The 14,143-nt window shown below is 39.1% G+C and overlaps 1 protein-coding gene across 2 annotated transcripts in view; it reads left to right on the forward strand.

Annotated features, from left to right (window-relative positions):
• Positions 1-14,143, forward strand: part of coro2aa (coronin 2Aa) — a 51,515-nt gene that overhangs the window by 12,852 nt on the left and 24,520 nt on the right. Inside the window, exon 1 of one of the 2 annotated variants that reach the window (XM_042484832.2) lies at positions 11,114-11,418. The exons of the other annotated variant lie outside the window; for it this stretch is intronic. The gene's annotated coding sequence lies outside the window, so the exon portion shown is untranslated. Of the gene's footprint in view, positions 1-11,113; positions 11,419-14,143 lie in introns of those variants that run through there. 2 annotated transcript variants of the gene reach the window in all.

Below are 14,143 nucleotides of genomic sequence, written 5' to 3' on the forward strand. Positions count from 1 at the left end.
AGTGTCTAAATCATTAAAAGAGCTGCCTCCAATACTGCAGGTCCTTGTCAGGCCTTTTAAAACAGACAATCAGGGTGTGGCCTCACCTATATAGTAACAGGAACCAATGAAAGGTCATCACATGACCCAGATAACAACATGACAGGAGAAACTAATCTAAAATAATGAAAAATAAAACAGAAACACAAAATTACACGAGATGAGAGTATCATGTTTAGTATGTTGTGATTGTACTCCTCAAAGTATTCTTCTAGACGTTTTACTCTGCAGTTTGAGATGTCAGACACAACACGGCAGCGAGCTGCACATTCTGTGTGTCGAGTATCACAGCACGTTAATGCATTTAGCTAATGTGGGTGATCTGATTAGCGTCCCTCAGCCTGATAGTGGAGCGTGCACTGCAGCAGCACGCCGTCTGTGAATTGTTTATAGGGAGAGGCTGTGCCTATATAAAGGCGGGCTAATCCCTTTGAGTCACAGAAAGTGAAACTCACCTTGACTACAGTCACTATGGTTGGATGGATGGGTGGCCTTGGCCGCTGAGACTCACCGTATTAATTTAAGTGTCACTTGTTTGGTCTGCGCTGAGGAAGAAGCTTGTTGCCTTTGCTGAATAATTGATCGTCCTTCAGTCTATCTGTCATTTAATATTTATCACAGATAGTAAATTCTGCTATAAAATGCATCTCTTTAACATATCAAATCCTAAGGCAGAGCTGCTTGAGCTAATTTTAGAACATCAAACCTCCTTTTGTGCCTTTGCACATCTTTTTTCCTCTTCCTTCTTCGCTTTGATGCTGAATATTTTTAATTGTGTCAGGAGCTTCTGCTGCAGAGGCCACTGGCTGTCTGCAGAGCAGCTCGGCTTAGCTGTAATTAATACGAGATAACAGAGACCCTCTGGAGGCTACGACCTGAGACACACTCTTTCCTCTGTGCTACAGTGTGACATGATCCATAATTATAATTACCTCATATGATATGGGGGAGAATTTTCTTTTCAAGTTTAAATAGCCTGCAATTTCTTAATGGGGCAGCATCTTATGTGCTTCTTTTCGGTTTTTTTTTTCTTCTGTCAAATTAGGAGACATGGAAACATTTCATGTGCTCCAGCTGCACAGAATAGAAGGAAAATGAAGGCATCAGAAGACATGAGCTTATATTGTTTAGTGCATTTTAAACTTGTAAAATGTTTTTTTTTATACGATAGCCATGGCCAGATACGTTTTTAGGGTTTCTGTCCATCACACTTTAATGGATGTGATATCTCAAAAGCGCTCTGAGGGAGTTTCCTCAAATCTGACACAAACATTCACTTGGACAGGAATAAACTGGTTAGGTTCTGGTAGTCAAAGGTCAAGATATATTTGACCTCAAAAAACATATTTTTGGGCTTAACTCAGGCCAACTTCCTTTTGACATCATAATATACTACAAAAACACCTTTTTTTGGGTCATTACTCAACACCATAACTCAGGCACAGAAGGGGAGAAATTTGGTTGTGTACTTAACTGATGTGTGTGAGCCGTCCATAATTTCGCAGACATGGATATAAACTGTAAGTGCAACTTGACTAAATCATGGTGGCATGCAACCATGTGGCGGTAATTTTAGTCTAACAAAGTCATGTGACATATGTCACTTCCATCTTGACATACTAGTTCACACTTGTTAAAATTATGTAACAGACGCACCTGTACCCGTACCTTTAACCCAAATCATGATCTTTAAATGATCTTCTAAACCGAACAAAGTAGTTTTGTTGTCTGTCCAGACCCAAAGTAGTTTTGTTGTCCAGACCCAAAGTAGTTTTGGTGACCAAATCTACATTTCCTGTGAACACGGAAGTTTATTTTGAAAAGATGCTGCATGTAGTGAGTGGAAATTGACAGAAATGTGATTTTAGTTGTGCTTCTAGTTTCATTTAGCAAACAGCTAAATAAAGGCCTACTTGACAAACTGCAACAAAATATTGGAGTACCTGAAATACTGTTATGTGCCCCGGGTTTGTGGAGCTGTGTCTCTCTGATCATCACGTGTTGTTGCTCTGCAGCCTCCATCCAGTGTGTCTGCAGGCTGGACCCTTTTACCGTAAGCCAGTAAAGAAATTGATCTGGTTTCCAGCTCATCAAACCTAGCGTTTAGTAGTAATTCTGGATGCCAGATGTGTTTGTCTGAAAGATTAAATTCTTTATGTCTACAGCAATCAAAGAACACATAAATACGTCTCAGTAATAGGATTTTAACTTCGATGTGGGTCTTGATCTTTAAAAGTGAGTGCAATGCATTTTTTCCTGAGTGATTCTTTTGATGTGAATTCAGAGATTATTGGCTGTACAAACTGTGTTTCGCTGCCAAACTTGATGTAAGGAGGTTAGTGAGGCTGTGATATCACTGAACAGGAACAGCTGTGTTGATGCATTTATTGGAGTGAATCAGATATGAAAGAATGAGGTGCGCTGCACAGGCATGTTAACACGTGAGTCATGTAACATTTAAGCTACCAGGAGGTGAGATCACCGTCACACAGTGTACTTCAGTCGTCCATCTGATGAAATGTGGCTCTTTATTCAGAACCGCAGACATCAGCAACATAGTTTCAAAATGACTGTTGGTCATCTTATCAAATACTTGGTTGCCCACATAACTTCCTGTTTGCTGATTGCCATCACCTTTTTAAAAACTCAGCCGATCATCACCTCAGACACTTAGGGAGGCTTTTTGATTTTTATTTTCTGATACAGGGTCTGGAAACAGACTTTGGGTGGCAACAGGGTTCTTGCACTGTATGGAAAAGTATTAATTTTTTGTAATTTCCAGGTCTGCATAAGTACAGAAAAAAAGAGTGTGGAATTATATTTGGGTTTACAGACTATTGCCCCTCTTCTGTTTTCTAAAATGTAAAATTCAGCATTTCTAAATATAAACTGATCAAAGCAGAATGTTTTTCATGGTGTTTGGAGCCGGCAGCCAGCACAGCCAACATGTTGCTGTTGCTGCTGTTTGAGCAGAAGCAAGCTGTATGTCATAGAAAGTGAGGCAAAGACGTATGTAGGGCTGCCACTTGAAAGTCAGAGATTTGAATCATCGGTCAGAGACCTTCAGTCGTATGAGCTTGCATCAAGTCGAGCAGTGTTTTTTTTTTCTTTTCTTTAAATTAATTATTTTTTTTATTTTTTGCAAATCCAACATCCACGACCGAATTAGTTTGAAAGAATATGCATTAATATGTTTGGATTTACGGCACACTGTAACCTTTACGGCTGCGGTTATGGTCATTTGCATGGACACACTGAATAAGCAAAGCTGCACAGATCTGGTGAAACTTAAGTTATTTAACTTAGAACTTTTTTTTAACTCATTTTTGGTTCTTATTTATAAACAGAAAAATATATAGTATAAGATATATATGAGGGCCCTGCGATAGTCTGGCGAACTGTCCAGGGTGTACCCCGCCTTCCGCCCGATGACAGCTGGGATTGGCTCCAGCCCCCTGCGACCCTTACGAGGACAAGCGGTTACAGAAAATGACTGACTGACTGATATATATGAGTAAATAATCTAATAGCATTCATTCAGTATGTATGAAAATTGTCATAATTGTTGTCCAGCTTTCTGCGGAGGAATGTGTATAAGCCACAATGCAAGTTTTCTGAGGGCTGCCAGTTTGTTTTCAGATGTTACAGATCTGTAAAATCTGTACAGGTCTGTAAAATCTACAGAGAAGTCTGGATGCGTATGGAATTTTGAAATGGAAAATGTGGAGAAACCCTGTGGCAAAAGATGCAACCTAGTGATTGCATCAGCATACTTTAGTTACACCTTTGCATGTTGAGACACAGGAGTTGAATATGATCTGAAACTTGATCAATCATGTTTTTATTTTACTTCTGTGGTTCTTTTACGTAAGCTTGCTCTCACACTTCATAGTGTTAATTTTAAAGTCACTGCACATTTCAGTCTCGTTGCAGAGCATTTTAATGGCATATTGCAATATAAATGTATATGTTTTGGCGCACACACACACACACACACACACACACACACACACACACACACACACACACACACACACACACACAATCAAACGCATGATCCCCTCCAGGCCTACACCTGGTGGAGATAAAGAATGAAAAAAACATCTGTACATTTTTGGACAGATTTTAGATGCGTTCTTCATTCATTTTAACATTAAGTACAAATCAATTTTTTCTTCCCATGGAAGGAAGTTGCATTTAAATTTGATCAGTCAACAGTGAACACTTTATCATCCTCAGGAGGTAAAACTGTAGATGTTGGAGCAGAAAATAGACATCAATTTACAATATAGAGCACTCCCCCCACCCCCCCACCTCATTTAATTGTGCTTCTATTAAAGTTATTATTACATTACATTATTTGCCATATTGGAGTCTTTTAATTGCCCTCAATCACTTACAATATCCCAAAATTGAGTGTGAATTACATACATACTGTATAAATTGGAACATTTTAGTGTATGTGATGAATAGAGCGTGACCGATGCTGTATTTTTGGGGCAGATACCAATATTGGGGTGTAAAAAAATGTGGCTATTAATATATTGGCCAATATTGTATATATGCAATTATGCAATGCAATAGACAGAATATTCCACAGTACAGTTTAACAATAAACTTAACTTTATGTAAACTTTATAACTTGAATTTACTTTAAGCATCTTTTTCTTCATTCACTGGTGTTAAAAATAAACATTTCATATTGTGCATATCGGGCAACATATAAACTGATATGGATATATCTGTGATGGGCCAGTATCGTCTGATATAATCTGCTGGCTGATATTTTGGTCAGGCTCTAGTAACGACTTCTTGGATCAGTGTCTTTCCTGTGTGTCTGTGCAGCTGTGGCTCCTCATTTGTACTGTGAAGCACTAAACCAGAGCATACATCAATATGCAAATGAAAGATACATTGAAAAAAGCTCAACTTTGCTTTTTTTGTGTGCTCAATACTCATTTTAGTGCCATACTAAGTAATTTAAAATGTTTTTTATTCAGGGGAAGGTGTTGCCCTGCAGTCATTTAGTCATGTATTTGCTCTCTGAGTGACACATGTAAATTAATCTGTCTTTAATGGAGGTTTCTGTGTATACTGGATGTCAATAGCTCCAGTTGACTTATTCAGTTATTGACTGCACCTGTTCAGCTAAGTATATGCTTGAATGGGACTGCACTATTTGCTCAGTTGGTGCAAACACTCAAGCATTTAAAGCCCACAGTGAAAAACACTCCGCTCAAGTGCAGAGAGCAAAAACCTCACTCCAGGCTGCAATCTGAAACATAGGATTGCACTTGGCACTGAAACCAGGTGTTTTACAGTCAAAACAGAGTCAGACGGCTAATCAGGAATGACAAAGTGAGGAAGGGAAGGTCATTGTGTCTCTGTGGTGTCAAAGGCTCGGGCTTATTTTCTCACAGCAGCCAGCTATTAGTCTGCGACTGTGTGATCTGTCATTAGAGAGTGAGCCTTTGTGGTTTGAGCTCTTTGGAAAGAGTCAGAGGCCTTTAGGACTCCTGCCCTGTCCTTATTGATAATTGAAACACACACATGCGCACACACACACACACACACACACACACACACACTCACACTCACACACACACACACACACACACACACACACACACACACACTAGAAACGCCAAGGTTTAATCCAGAGCCAAGAGATGAATTAGAGGGAATACAGTGTGACAATAAACGGAGCCTCGGCTGCCAGTAAAGAGTTCATAAATCAGAGCTGACTGTCTGTTTTGATAAGAGGAGCAGAAATATGGCGGCACTGTCCAATCAAACATTGTCTGCCTGCTTGATATCTCGACCACACCTTTGGCATGGTGATCTGTGTGTGTGTGTCATGTTTGCTTAGATTATATCAGCCACGCGTCTCTAAGTAATTCCGGGAAATTTTAGTATCTGTCTTGAGTGAATCACCGCATCACTAACAACAACAATCACTTCCGTGAGACAACCACTTTATTACAATTATGGAGGTTATTCTCATCTCATCAAGTACCAACACTTGATCGGTTTGATTTGATTTGGTCATTTTGATTCGCCGCTGGTAGCAACGTCATACAAGGAGCTGGAAAGTCCCTTTATGGCAGGTGGGAGGAGGGGTGGTAGATGTGTCCAACAAACCCTGGACTTTCACCCAGGAGTCCGCTGTTCACTTCCCTCATGAATGATGAGTCAAAGATGTTTAGCACTAACACTGTAAAGCTGGCCACATTATTTTCTTGCACAAAGAAAAAAATTAAAATGCAAAGAGTTTTACCAATGTCGGGCTACTGAACGCTGCTATTTTTAGTTGTTTGTTGTTAATTGGCTGATTGTTTTTAAATCTTTTTGCTGTTGTGCTTTAAGTGTGTTTGTTCTTTTGTGAAATTCATCATGCTGCTGTGTTGGCCAGGACTCCCTTGAAAAAAAAAAAGATTTTGAATTTCAATAGGACTATTCCTGTTTAAATTAAGGTTAATAAAAATAAAATGAAAGTTTATTTTAAAAAAGACTGTATCCATCTCATGAGCAGAAACTGTGAAAAACATTTCAAAAAGACACAATGCATTAAACAAGTCCACTGACCAAGTGGTGAGTCAGGTGAAGTATGTTTTGATAAACCAAATCTACCAGCACAGAAGCCAGGACAGGAGCTGCAGCAAAATGTCTCAGTTTAAGTATATTTAAAATATTTTTTCTGCTTTTACATTAAGTGAGTGAGGCAGCAGTCAACCAGCATCTCCCTTGTTCTAATAATGGCCTCAGTTCCTGGACAGAAAGGGCTGCATTGGGCAATGTAAAGCAGTGAACATATTTTTAAAATAGCGTACACTTAAACTGATGTTAATTTTTTTTTTTTTTTGTGGACCTTTTTTAGGTTTCTAAAAATCAACCAACTGAGGCAGCGTTTGCCCTTGTATGCGATGCAAGGGTTTTCTACCAGGAAGTTATTTAAACAAACATTGTGTATCTGTCTGGTTGAAGAGTTAAAAATCTACATATTAATGGGGTAACATTTGACGATTGATGTTGTGTATTGAATGCTTTCGGAAATTGTTGAGTCAAACTCTGTCTTTGATGAGCCAGCCACATCTGTACCAGTTTGTTTCTTATCTCAGAGACAGTGTGTGACCATTGGACTTTGTTGTGTATTTGGTGGGAGACGTGTTTGTGGCCGACTTTATCAGCAGTGTATGCGTGTGTGTGTGCATCTGTGGGTGTGTGGCAGTTCCTTTTACTCAGTAAAAGGAACTGCCACAGCAGTATATAACTTTAAGCTGCAACATGCATGTTTTGTGTGCAGATTTTAAAAACATTTTTATCATCTTACAAACCATGATGTATTGCCACAGATTAAAGTGCACCAGCAGTGTGTACAGAAGTTAAAATCAGCTACAACATTAAATTGTTGCTTACATTAGGGTTGGACTGGTTTGAGAATTTTCTGACTGATTTGATATCAAGCCAAACGACGGACCAGACTTTACCGAAAGCTAGTGTCTAACTATCATCTAGCATAATGTAACGTCTGAAATCTGTGTCCACACTGAATCTGTTACATATGTTTAATTTCTGTTACTTCATGTAAACAAACTACATAAATATCAGCTGCGCGATTGAGATCAGGCTGGAGATGTAACTACTTAAAAGATGAGCACTTAAAGGTGAGCACTTGCTGTCATTCTATGTTTTTCAAATGGGCAACAGACATTTTATGTTGTGATATTAAATGGAAATAACATAAAATATGTTATATAGCCTAGACTGCCATTAGCAATGGTCATTTACCTTAACAGAAACGTTTTGCTTTTTGTCGATCTCCTTCTGGCCAGCTGCCACCTTATTTTGTTTCTTGTAGTAATATAATAAGACACTGTGTAGATAATTTCTCATTTCAGCTTCATACTTCAGCTGTTCCTTATCCATTGCAACACTTTATAAGTGAGTGACAGGAATAGATAGAAATAGGGCATTGAGTTAAGCTCTAAATGGTGTTTCTGTATTTAGGAAACCTCTTTTGTCAGATTCAAGTGTGAAATGTTGCCATAGAGATGCTGTTTTAGTTTACTTGAGAGACTACAAGTCTCAAGTCTGCCTTGTCACCTCTTGTCACCCCAAAAAACACATGAACTTTCTAGTAAACAAACACAACATGCACCTGCTTTCTTCCATCTCTGCTGAAATTTGATCTCTTTCATTTAGCCATGCTCTACTCACAGTCTGTGAGACACGAGTGGCTCCGTTTGTATGATTATTATGATAATATGTCATGCAGGTGCAGGCTACTTTTTAATTGGCCACACTGTGTCATAATGACAAATGCCGGTTCAGCTGGTTTGTATAAAATCAAACCGGTTTAAGCTGGTACGCTGGACCAACAAAACTGGAAATCAACCCAACTTTAGCTTGAACATGAATGCATCAGTAGAAATGATTCAACATAATATTCAGCACTTAAAAAGAGGCCATGCTGCACAATGATAATGATTTAGCCGATTATATTTCTGTACTTAAACACTGTTTTTCTGATCCAAAATCTGTGAAGCACATTTGAACAACTTTGAACTGTGCAACTTTGCACTAAAAAACAATTTCAGATGCAGGACTTTCTTGTCACAGTGTCTTATTGTCACTTTGACTTTGATAATTTAGTTAATTAATTCAACCTATATTTGTACAGGGCGGTCTAATGAGAGCAGTTCACTCTCTTTTGCATGGGTACACAAGACAGTAATCAAACAAAAAAGTTTAACACTTACAAGACTGCAGATTTAAGATGAAACTGAGAAAGGTAATTTTTTTTTTTAAGCCATTAAACCAGCATTAAATATCTGAAACACAACAACACTGGATAAGTTAGCCCTAAATATCTGCACCTCACAGATAGCATCACATCTAATCAGTGCAGGTGAAGGAATAAACCCTCATGATGGTCTGTGTGCTTTAAAACTGGCGTGCAGGCATGCACGTTTGTGCAATAACAACAATTGATCAGCCACAGGGCTACACCCCCGTTTGACCGTGTGAAGGCCGGCATATTTCAGCCCGCCCTCTTATCGACCTGTTAGCTCTTCTAGCCTCCAGTGCTAATGTGCTATTACGTAATGCTTCAGTTTGACCTGGAGTGATAACCACCGCTGTCCAGCTGAAGCCATGTGAACGGTCGGATGGGTTTTGTAGCAGCTGGGATTTCTGCCAAACAGTTCAGCCAATTTAATTTTGAGTGCACCTCGAACCTTTTTTCTTTAACTTGAAGGTTCTTAAGTGTGAGGAGCGTCAGACTGGACTTCACAGAGGACAGATGGTTTGAGAGGGACTGCCAGAGATTTTAACATTAAAAGGAAATATTAGTTGGTAGCGGAGAACAACTGGCCTTCACTCTTACAGTGTAACTAATGAATGAATGAAAAGACATACAATAAGTGAGGATTTTTCAGAGAGCCAATAGTCATGTATGCAAAGAAAAAGTCTCTTTCAATTAAAAACTGCATTTTTGTCTTTATTATTATATGGGAGACGGTATGGAGGTGACAGGGGGGATTAACGTTTTTGAAGGGGCATTCTACCAATTTTACACATGAATATCAGTTTATGTGTTTATGAAAACTTTCAGTTTGGTTCCACAGAAAGCCTTTATTATACAGTTAATATGAACTATAAAAAACTTCATCAGTTTGGGAGCATCTAACAAAAAATGTTTTTGAAATGCATTATGGTACATATAGGATCCAGTGTAGTGCTTTAAACCCACACAATACTAAAGACTTAAAGTCAGGTTATTGCAGCCTCAAAGAATAATCAAACATTAATCGATAATGTTTGATTAATGTTTGAAGAAAATGAACTGCTATTAATTTGATATTTTGAGTCACTTTACAAGTAAAATGCTACTTATGTTTAACATTTGCTGGTTTCATTTTCTCAGATGTGATTATTTTCTGTTTTTCTTTGTCATATCAATAATTATTGTAAAAAAATATGTTTGGGTTTTGGATTGTGGTTGGACAAATCAAACAATGTGAAGGGAGTACTTTTTGACATTTCTTTTAACAATTAATCAAAAAATAATTGTTAGTTGCAGCACTACTTGCAGGTTTCTCAGCTTTTTGAAAGTCCAATTCTTAATTATTAGAGTGGCCCTTCAAACCACCTCTAGACCATGTGGGATCTCCTGCTTTTGATTAATGGACTGCACTACTGTGCATTCCCCTCCATAAATTTGTAGTAACTTGCTGCACTATTTACTTTACTGTGTGGTGCTACCACTGACTGAAACAGTGTATGTATATATATAGGTTGTCTTTCTGTAATACCTTTTTTCAGGCTTCTTATTGGCCAACATCTTCTTTGTCTTCTTTGCGTGACTTTTGGGTTACAGTTATATCCTGGCCTGTTGGTTTGGCATCTTTTAACACAAGCTTCAGTTGTGTTTTGCCTTTTCATTTGTACATGGATTGCTTTTTTATAACAGTGCTTATGTGGACGAGAATTTTAGAAACATGGAGGGGAAAAAAACATTTTCAAAAAGTCTGTGTCCATGTGGACGAGGCCTGAGACTTTGATTATACTTTGATGTTCAGTGTGTTCTTCAAGAATTGTCCCTGATTTTAGACTCTTGGTTCACTTTGTGGAGGCATTCAAGCAAAACAAAGTTTTCTTAACAAACTCAAGTATTCATCATTGATTTGCCTTAAAGTAAGAACTTTGAATTGACTTGATGTTTAAAAGGTGCCACGCAAATAAACTTAACGCTTCTGAGTATAGTGTTTTTATTAGTTATGAATTTAGAAAAAAGACAAATCTGACAAGTAGGCTATTTTATTATTGCGCAACAAGAGTGAAGAGGAACTAACCCTCCTCTTGACTTCTCCTTCTCCTGAAAGATGGAGCAAAAAATCCTGATTGAGCAAACACTGTGGAGGAGTGAAGAGAGGGAGCGGCACTCAGAGAGAGAGAGGGGGAGTGTGATTACCTGCCCTCTCTCTCTCTCTCCTCTCTCTCTCTCCTTGTAGTCACCTCCCTCTCAGGGAGTGTACACACTCCCGCGCTCTCCCCTCCTGCTTGTTCACACACGCATTCGGCTTCATGCTGCACACGCACACATCGTCTCCTCTGACTGTCTGTGTGCACATCAAAGAAGAAGCTCGGTCAGGACTCTGCTCGGACAGTAGTGTAGTACGATCGAGGACGGGCCGTGTGTGTGTTGGTGTGCATGTGTGTGTAGAGGTCAGTGTTGATCCATGTGCTTAAGATAAAGCAAGACAAGTGATTTTTTTTGGTTAGATTTTTTTTTTTTTGCCCCCCAGACGTGAGAACTTTTTTTCACTCACGTAAGGACCTACTGCTGCCTCTTGAGCCAGTGTCGACTCTCTCGACAGGGTGAGTGCTGCTCATCTGCCAGTTTGACTTTCTCTCACTCCCTTTTGCTTAATTGCACTGTTTTTTCTTTTGCCTTCCATGTTTTCTCTTGATTTCTTTTTTGCTCCGTTGTGTCTGTAATTCTGTTATTGATCCATTACTCTTTAGACCTCTGTCCACAAATATCTGATGCTGTAGGTGTGTGTGTGAGAGAGCTCACTTTTTCCCCCTGTGGGGATTCAAAGTGAGTGTGCATGTGCATGAAGGCAGGCTTGGACAAGATGAAACAGAAACCTCTCTTCCAACCAGCTCCTTGCCTCAAATCTGTGCATACTTGAGAAACTATTTTTAAAAAACTTTCCCTGCAGTGCACAGATTTATTTGACAGCAGACTTTGACTTGCACTCCCTTTCTAGTTTAATTATCCTATTCCTCAAACTTGGACAAGTAGCCACTCATTCACTTCCATAAGCGTGGAAGTATTTTCTATTTTTTGCTGACGACCAAAAAGAAAAAAAATGTCAATATGAAACTAAAGCCGTTCCACAACAGTGAAGATGACATCATCATCCACCGTCCCAGTCAAGTCATCTCCACCACCACAGATGGCTATTTATGGCGGCGTCCACCCTTCAAAACACTACCATTCACTGAAATATGTGCCTTGTGGTTTGAATCGCAGTCTGTTTGAGGTCTTTTCATTAAGCCTGGTATCCTGTTTCTCACGTCAAGGTTTATGAACCTATGAGCATGCAGAGCTGCTCGTCACAGCTGTGGAAGTGAAGCTCAGAGCTCCAACCTCAAGACTTTTTGGGTTCAAACCAAACTATGCCCCTATAGCACAGAGTATGTAAGAGTTGCCATTGAATCTGATTTTTAGGCTGTTTTTGCTTTTTGTTTGATCGGATATTTCCTCATATAAATTGGAAAACTTTTCAGACTTTTGCAAAGTACTTTATGTAAAGGCCCAGCCACAAAAAAACAAAATTAAAGAACTAGTGACGACGAGGTCGACTGTTGCCTGACATTGCCTGTCAAAAGATTGTACATGAAGACTGCAGCCAACGGCCAACACACATGCACGTTCTGTGCCTGCATGAGAGGAAATATCTCTCCATACCAGCAGGTGGCGGTAGTCTGCATTTGTCACTGGAAGACTGACAGGACGGATTCAAGACACTCGTTAGCCAATTAGCACATAAACAGCACAGCCTGATGTTGAAAGAACGAATGATATTTACTGTGCGCTTGTGAACATTAACACAGACAGTTACGACCAGTTTCGGCTTAAGAGCTCAATGTATATAAAAAAAATATTATCTCATTTAACAAGTTTATCTTTTCTCATATGTTGAGCTGAACAACCAATCAGAGTGATTTCATTCACCAACAGGCTCCGACAACTCTGACTCCGATTCAACATGCTAAATCGGCTGAGAAAAAGCCATCACGGGCTGACTAGTGCAAATGGTGCGGGACACACCGCCAAAACTGGGGCAACAGATGCTCACCGAAGGCCTGACATTGACCAATGACTGACAACTAGCTGAGTGTGTCAAGGTCCTAAAACTGATGCATTGGGCATGTTGGCATATTTTGTTTCATTAAAATAGGTTATAGGGTATTTATATTTCTGTTGATAACAGTACAGTATTGTTATAACACACAGTCTAAGTGTATATGTGTTACTGTATATGTCCTGTGTCAGTTTACAATAAGACTATAGGTGTATTAGTGAATCCATGATCTGTATCTTACTGTTTTGCAAATTACAGGATTGTTATTTATTAGCTAATGGATGCATGTAATACCTGTCCCAATGAAGCTTCTATAGATAGATGCAAACACCGTTAAAGGACAGTTCCATTTTATTATAATTTTGGTCTTATTTTATAGTTTTGGTGTTTATTTCCATTTGTCATACCAAAAACAATCACTCACTGTAGTGACGCTCACCAAGTTTATTGCTGGTTTGTGGTAATGCAGTAAAGAAGTCTGTAGACCTGGTAGAGCAAGTGCCCTATTTACTAAGGTTGTGATCTCGCCACAGTGGCTGTAGGTTTGCGTTTAACTTGCTGTCCTTTGCAGCATGTCATCCCCTCTCTCATCCCTTTCACATGACACATGCAACCAGAGGTTTTAAACAATACCCCAGGTTAGTCAAATTATGTATTTGAATAGTAAAATTGGGATGAAGATGTCTTTTTTAAAAATACATTATAGTTTACACACGCTGGGTTCAGCTTTGACTCACTAGCCTCGCAGTAGTCATGCATGTGCAGTTTTCTTGAACATTTACAGATTATTATGAATAAAGTTTTTTTTTCTTAAATCTATTGAAGTAAATGTTTATTGTACACTGTAATAGCCAGAGAATGTCACCATCAGCCTTTAGAGTGGTTTCTCACAAGCCTTGCGCTCACTGTGCAATTCTGTCCTCCACCGAGTACGATGTCCTGAGACAAGGACGGTTTGATTTATGGCACAAAGGAAATGTAAGCCATTGTGCAACCATAAAAGAAGATAGCACCTTTGTTTTCCCTGATCACTATTAGTAGCTATTCCCAGTTACTAAAGAGTATCAGTGTAATTTCTTAGCAGTTGCTATTTCCAGTAGTAGAAATGGCAGACATTGAAAGAACCGAAGTAACTGTGGTAGTTTTAAGGCTCAGAGAAACGGAAAGCAATCGGTTGTCTTTGCAACATCGGTCCCAACAGTAATACCGCTAGTGGGAGTAAAATTTAA

Source organism: Plectropomus leopardus, chromosome 3, assembly GCF_026936395.1.
Source record: "Plectropomus leopardus strain MGB_pleo_1.0 chromosome 3, ASM2693639v1, whole genome shotgun sequence".
Lineage (NCBI taxonomy): Eukaryota > Metazoa > Chordata > Actinopteri > Perciformes > Serranidae > Plectropomus > Plectropomus leopardus.